General features: G+C 56.6%; 1 long non-coding RNA gene across 1 annotated transcript; it reads left to right on the top strand.

Annotated features, from left to right (window-relative positions):
* The first annotated feature begins 313 nt into the window (after positions 1 to 313).
* On the top strand, positions 314 to 5,956 carry LOC144953982 (uncharacterized). Its single transcript, XR_013640989.1, has 4 exons — positions 314 to 391; positions 1,177 to 1,260; positions 3,986 to 4,083; positions 5,823 to 5,956. It is a non-coding gene; the product is annotated as an uncharacterized LOC144953982 (long non-coding RNA).
* Positions 5,957 to 6,576: the final 620 nt, after the last annotated feature.

Raw genomic sequence — 6,576 nt, 5'->3', positions numbered from 1 at the left:
CCCCGTGTCTCCCCCCCGTGTCTCCCCCCCCGTGTCTCCCCCCCGTGTCTCCCCCCCGTGTCTCCCCCCCGTGTCTCCCCCCCGTGTCTCCCCCCCGTGTCTCCCCCCCGTGTCTCCCCCCCCGTGTCTCCCCCCCCGTGTCTCCCCCCCCCACCCCCCCGTGTCTCCCCCCACGTCTCCCTGTGTCTCTGTCTCCCCCTGTATCTCCCCACGTCTCCCTGTGTCTCCCTGTTGTCTCTGTGTCTCTCCCTATCCCTCCACTCTCTCTCCGTGTCTCCCACATATCTCCCTGTGTCTCACTGTCTCTGTCTGTGTCTCCCTGTTGTCTCTCAGTTTGCAGAAATCATGGCAACAGTGGAGATGCACATCGGAAAATCCCGCAAGACTGAGGGTGAGTGGTTGGGTGGGTGAGTAGTGCATGGATGGGTGAATGGGTGGATGAGTTGGTCAGTGGGTGAGTGAGTTGGTGGGTGAGTTGGTCAGTGGGTGAGTGGGTGGGTGAGTTGGTGAGTGGGTGAGTGAGTGGGTGGATGAGTTGGTCAGTGGGTGAGTGAGTTGGTGGGTGAGTTGGTCAGTGGGTGAGTGAGTGGGTGGGTGAGTTGGTGAGTGGATGAGTGAGTGGGTGGGTGAGTTGGTCAGTGGGCGGGTGAGTGGGTGGGTGAGTTGGTCAGTGGGTGAGTGAGTTGGTGGGTGAGTTGGTCAGTGGGTGAGTGGGTGGGTGAGTTGGTGAGTGGGTGAGTGAGTGGGTGGGTGAGTTGGTGAGTGGGTGAGTGAGTGGGTGGGTGAGTTGGTCAGTGGGCGGGTGAGTGGGTGGGTGAGTGGGTGAGTGAGTGGGTGGGTGAGTTGGTGAGTGGGTGGGTGAGTTGGTGAGTGGGTGGGTGAGTGAGTGGGTGAGTTGGTCAGTGGGTGAGTGAGTGAGTGGGTGGGTGAGTTGGTCAGTGGGTGGGTGAGTGGGTGGGTGAGTTGATGGGTGGGCGAGCGGGTGGGCGAGTGAGTGACTGAGTGAATAGGTGAGTGAGTGGGGAAGTGACTCCCTCCCCCTCCCCCCCCCCCCTTCTCCCCCCCCCCTCCCCCCTCCCCTTCTCCCCCCCCCCTCCCCCCTCTTCTCCCCCCTCTTCTCCCCCCCCCCTCCACCCCCCCCCCTCCACCCCCCTCCCCCCCCTTCTCTCCCTGCAGTTCTGGGCCCAGTGGAGGCCGACCCGGAGTACAAGCTCATCGTGGACGCCAACAACCTCACGGTGGAGATAGACAACGAGATCAGTACGTGCGCTTCTGTCTGTACAGCCACGGGCTAGAGAAACACCAACCTCTGTCTGTACAGCCACGGGGAGAGAAACACCAACCTCTGTCTGTACAGCCACACAGCCACGGTTAGAGAAACACCAACCTCTGTAGAGCCACAGGTAGAGAAACACCAACCTCTGTCTACACAGCTATGGGCAGAGAAACACCAACCTCTGTCTGTACAGCCACACAGCCACGGGTAGAGAAACACCAACCTCTGTCTGTACAGCCACGGGGATAGAAACAACAACCTCTGTACAGCAACGGGCAGAGAAACACCAACCTCTGTCTACAGCCACGGGCAAAGAGACATCATCACCACGACCATGATGGCTGTATTTAATAACTCTCCGTGTCTCTCTCCCCGTGTCTCTCTCACCCCGTGTCTCTCTCTCCCCGTGTCTCTCTCTCTCCCCGTGTCTCTCTCCCCGTGTCTCTCTCCCCGTGTCTCTCTCACCCCGTGTCTCTCTCTCCCCGTGTCTCTCTCTCTCCCCGTGTCTCTCTCCCCGTGTCTCTCTCCCCGTGTCTCTCTCCCCGTGTCTCTCTCCCCGTGTCTCTCTCCCCGTGTCACTCTCACCCCGTGTCTCTCTCTCCCCGTGTCTCTCTCTCTCCCCGTGTCTCTCTCCCCGTGTCTCTCTCACCCCGTGTCTCTCTCTCCCCGTGTCTCTCTCTCTCCCCGTGTCTCTCTCTCTCCCCGTGTCTCTCTCCCCGTGTCTCTCTCCCCGTGTCTCTCTCCCCGTGTCTCTCTCCCCGTGTCTCTCTCCCCGTGTCTCTCTCCCCGTGTCTCTCTCCCCGTGTCTCTCTCCCCGTGTCTCTCTCCCCGTGTCTCTCTCCCCGTGTCTCTCCCCCCGTGTCTCTCTCACCCCGTGTCTCTCTCACCCCGTGTCTCTCTCACCCCGTGTCTCTCTCACCCCGTGTCTCTCTCCCCACGTGTCTCTCTCCCCACGTGTCTCTCTCCTCACGTGTCTCTCTCACCCCGTGTCTCTCTCACCCCGTGTCTCTCTCACCCCGTGTCTCTCTCCCCGTGTCTCTCTCCCCGTGTCTCTCTCCCCGTGTCTCTCCCCACGTGTCTCTCTCTCCCCGTGTCTCTCTCTCTCCCCGTGTCTCTCTCTCTCCCCGTGTCTCTCTCCCCGTGTCTCTCTCTCTCCCCGTGTCTCTCTCCCCGTGTCTCTCTCCCCGTGTCTCTCTCCCCGTGTCTCTCTCTCCCCGTGTCTCTCTCTCCCCGTGTCTCTCTCTCCCCGTGTCTCTCTCTCCCCGTGTCTCTCTCTCCCCGTGTCTCTCTCTCCCCGTGTCTCTCTCTCCCCGTGTCTCTCTCTCCCCGTGTCTCTCTCTCCCCGTGTCTCTCTCTCCCCGTGTCTCTCTCTCCCCGTGTCTCTCTCTCCCCGTGTCTCTCTCCCCGTGTCTCTCTCCCCGTGTCTCTCTCCCCGTGTCTCTCTCCCCGTGTCTCTCTCTCCCCGTGTCTCTCTCTCCCCGTGTCTCTCTCCCCGTGTCTCTCTCCCCGTGTCTCTCTCCCCGTGTCTCTCTCCCCGTATCTCTCTCCCCGTGTCTCTCTCACCCCGTGTCTCTCTCCCCATGTGTCTCTCTCCCCATGTGTCTCTCTCCCCGTGTCTCTCTCCCCGTGTCTCTCTCCCCACGTGTCTCTCTCCCCGTGTCTCTCTCCACGTGTCTCTCTCCCCACGTGTCTCTCTCCCCACGTGTCTCTCTCCCCACGTGTCTCTCTCCCCACGTGTCTCTCTCTCTCTCTCTCTCCCCGTGTCTCTCCCCACGTGTCTCTCTCTCCCCGTGTCTCTCTCTCTCCCCGTGTCTCTCTCTCTCCCCGTGTCTCTCTCCCCGTGTCTCTCTCCCCGTGTCTCTCTCTCCCCGTGTCTCTCTCTCCCCGTGTCTCTCTCTCCCCGTGTCTCTCTCTCCCCGTGTCTCTCTCTCCCCGTGTCTCTCTCTCCCCGTGTTTCTCTCTCCCCGTGTCTCTCTCCCCGTGTCTCTCTCCCCGTGTCTCTCTCTCCCCGTGTCTCTCTCTCCCCGTGTCTCTCTCTCCCCGTGTCTCTCTCCCCGTGTCTCTCTCCCCGTGTCTCTCTCCCCGTGTCTCTCTCCCCGTGTCTCTCTCACCCCGTGTCTCTCTCACCCCGTGTCTCTCTCCCCATGTGTCTCTCTCCCCATGTGTCTCTCTCCCCATGTGTCTCTCTCCCCGTGTCTCTCTCCCCGTGTCTCTCTCCCCGTGTCTCTCTCCCCGTGTCTCTCTCCCCACGTGTCTCTCTCCCCGTGTCTCTCTCCCCGTGTCTCTCTCCCCGTGTCTCTCTCCCCGTGTCTCTCTCCCCGTGTCTCTCTCCCCGTGTCTCTCTCCCCGTGTCTCTCTCCCCGTGTCTCTCTCTCTCCCCGTGTCTCTCTCTCTCCCCGTGTCTCTCTCCCCGTGTCTCTCTCCCCGTGTCTCTCTCTCCCCGTGTCTCTCTCTCTCCCCGTGTCTCTCTCTCTCCCCGTGTCTCTCTCTCTCCCCGTGTCTCTCTCTCTCCCCGTGTCTCTCTCTCTCCCCGTGTCTCTCTCCCCGTGTCTCTCTCCCCGTGTCTCTCTCCCCGTGTCTCTCTCCCCGTGTCTCTCCCCGTGTCTCTCTCCCCGTGTCTCTCTCACCCCGTGTCTCTCTCTCTCCCCGTGTCTCTCTCTCTCCCCGTGTCTCTCTCCCCGTGTCTCTCTCCCCACGTGTGCGTGTCAGACATCATTCACAAATTTGTGAGAGATAAATTTGCTAAACGCTTCCCGGAACTGGAGTCACTCGTGCCCAGCGCACTGGACTACATACGCACAGTCAAGGTGACACCGCACACTCACTACTCACAACACGCCACTACACACACTCACTACTACACACACTCACCACACACTCACAACACACACTCACTACTACACACACTCACCACACACTCACAACACACACTCACTACTACACACACTCACCACACACTCACAACACACTACTACTCACTGCACATCACACACACTCACTATAGACTCACTCACTGCTCACACCACTCACTATACACTACTCACTACTACACACACTCACCACACACTCACAACACACACTCACTACTACACACACTCACTATAGACTCACTACACACTCACTCACAACACGCCACTACACACACTCACTACTACACACACTCACCACACACTCACTACTACACACACTCACCACACACTCACAACACACTACTACTCACTGCACATCACACACACTCACTATAGACTCACTCACTGCTCACACCACTCACTATACACTACTCACTACTACACACACACACTCACTACAGACTCACAACTACACACACTCACTATACACTACTCACTACTACACACACTCACTCACAACAGACTCACCACTACACACAATCACTATAGACTCACTACACACTCACTATAGACCCACTACTCACTACACACTCACTCACCACACACTACACTCACTACAGACTCACCACTACACACTACTACTCACTACACATCACACACACTCACTATAGACTCACTACACACTCACTACTCACAACACACCACTACACACACTCACTACAGACTCACTCACTGCTCACACCACTCACCAGAGGTGTGGACTCGAGTCATGTGACTTGGACTCGAGTCAGACTCGAGTCATGAATTTGACGACTTGCGACTCGACTTGGACTTGCATAACAATGACTTTGTCCCACCTATGCCACTCACTATACACTACTCACTACTACACACACTCAACACTCACTCACCACTCGCTACACACCACTACACACACACACTCACTACAGACTCACCACTACACACACTCACAACACACTCACTATAGACTCACTCACAACACACACTCACAACACACTCACCACAGACTCACCACAACACACACTCACAACACACTCACTATAGACTCACTCACAACACACAATCACTACACACTCACCACACACACTCACTATAGACCCACTACTCACTACACACTACACACACTACACACACTCACTACACACCACTTACCACACACTCACTCACTCACCACTCACTCACCACACACTCACCACACACTCACTCATCACACACTACACACACTACACACTCACTACACACACACTCACCACTCGCTACACACTCACTATAGACTCACTACACACACACTCACCACTCACTACACACTCACTATAGACTCACCACACACTCACCACTACACACTCACTACACACTCACTCACCACTCACTACACACTCACCACACACTCACTATAGACTCACCACACACTCACCACTACACACTCACCACACACTCACTCACCACTCACTACACACTCACCACACACTCACTATAGACTCACCACACACTCACCACTACACACTCACCACTCACTCACCACTCACTACACACTCACCACACACTACACACACTCACCACTCACTACACACTCACTACACACACTCACTACACACACTCACTCACTCACCACTCACTCACTCACCACTCACTCACTCACTCACCACTCACCACCCCCCTCCCCCGTGTTTCTCCAGGAGCTGGGCAATGGTCTGGAGCAGTGCAAACACAACGCCGCCTTGCAGCAGATCCTCACCACTACACACTCACCACTACACACTCACCACTACACACTCACTACACACACACTCACTACACACACACACACTCACCACTACACACTCACCACTACACACTCACCACTACACACTCACTACACACTCACCACTACACTCACCACTACACACTCACCACTACACACTCACCACTACACACTCACCACTACACACACACTCACTACACACTCACCACTACACTCTCACCACTACACACTCACCACTACACTCACCACTACACACTCACCACTACACTCTCACCACTACACACTCACCACTACACTCACCACTACACACTCACCACTACACACTCACCACTACACACTCACCACTACACTCTCACCACTACACACTCACCACTACACTCACCACTACACACTCACCACTACACACTCACCACTACACACTCACCACTACACACTCACCACTACACTCACCACTACACACTCACCACTACACACTCACCACTACACACTCACCACTACACACTCACCACTACACACTCACCACTACACACTCACCACTACACACTCACCACTACACACTCACCACTACACACTCACCACTACACACTCACCACTACACACTCACCACTACACACTCACCACTACACTCACCACTGCACACTCACCACACACTCACCACTACACACTCACCACTACACACTCACCACTAC

Source organism: Lampetra fluviatilis, unplaced genomic scaffold (genome assembly GCF_964198595.1).
Source record: "Lampetra fluviatilis unplaced genomic scaffold, kcLamFluv1.1 SCAFFOLD_1529, whole genome shotgun sequence".
Classification (NCBI taxonomy): domain Eukaryota; kingdom Metazoa; phylum Chordata; class Hyperoartia; order Petromyzontiformes; family Petromyzontidae; genus Lampetra; species Lampetra fluviatilis.
Note: the sequence above shows the minus strand (reverse complement) of the source record. Positions and strands in the feature narration are given on the sequence as shown.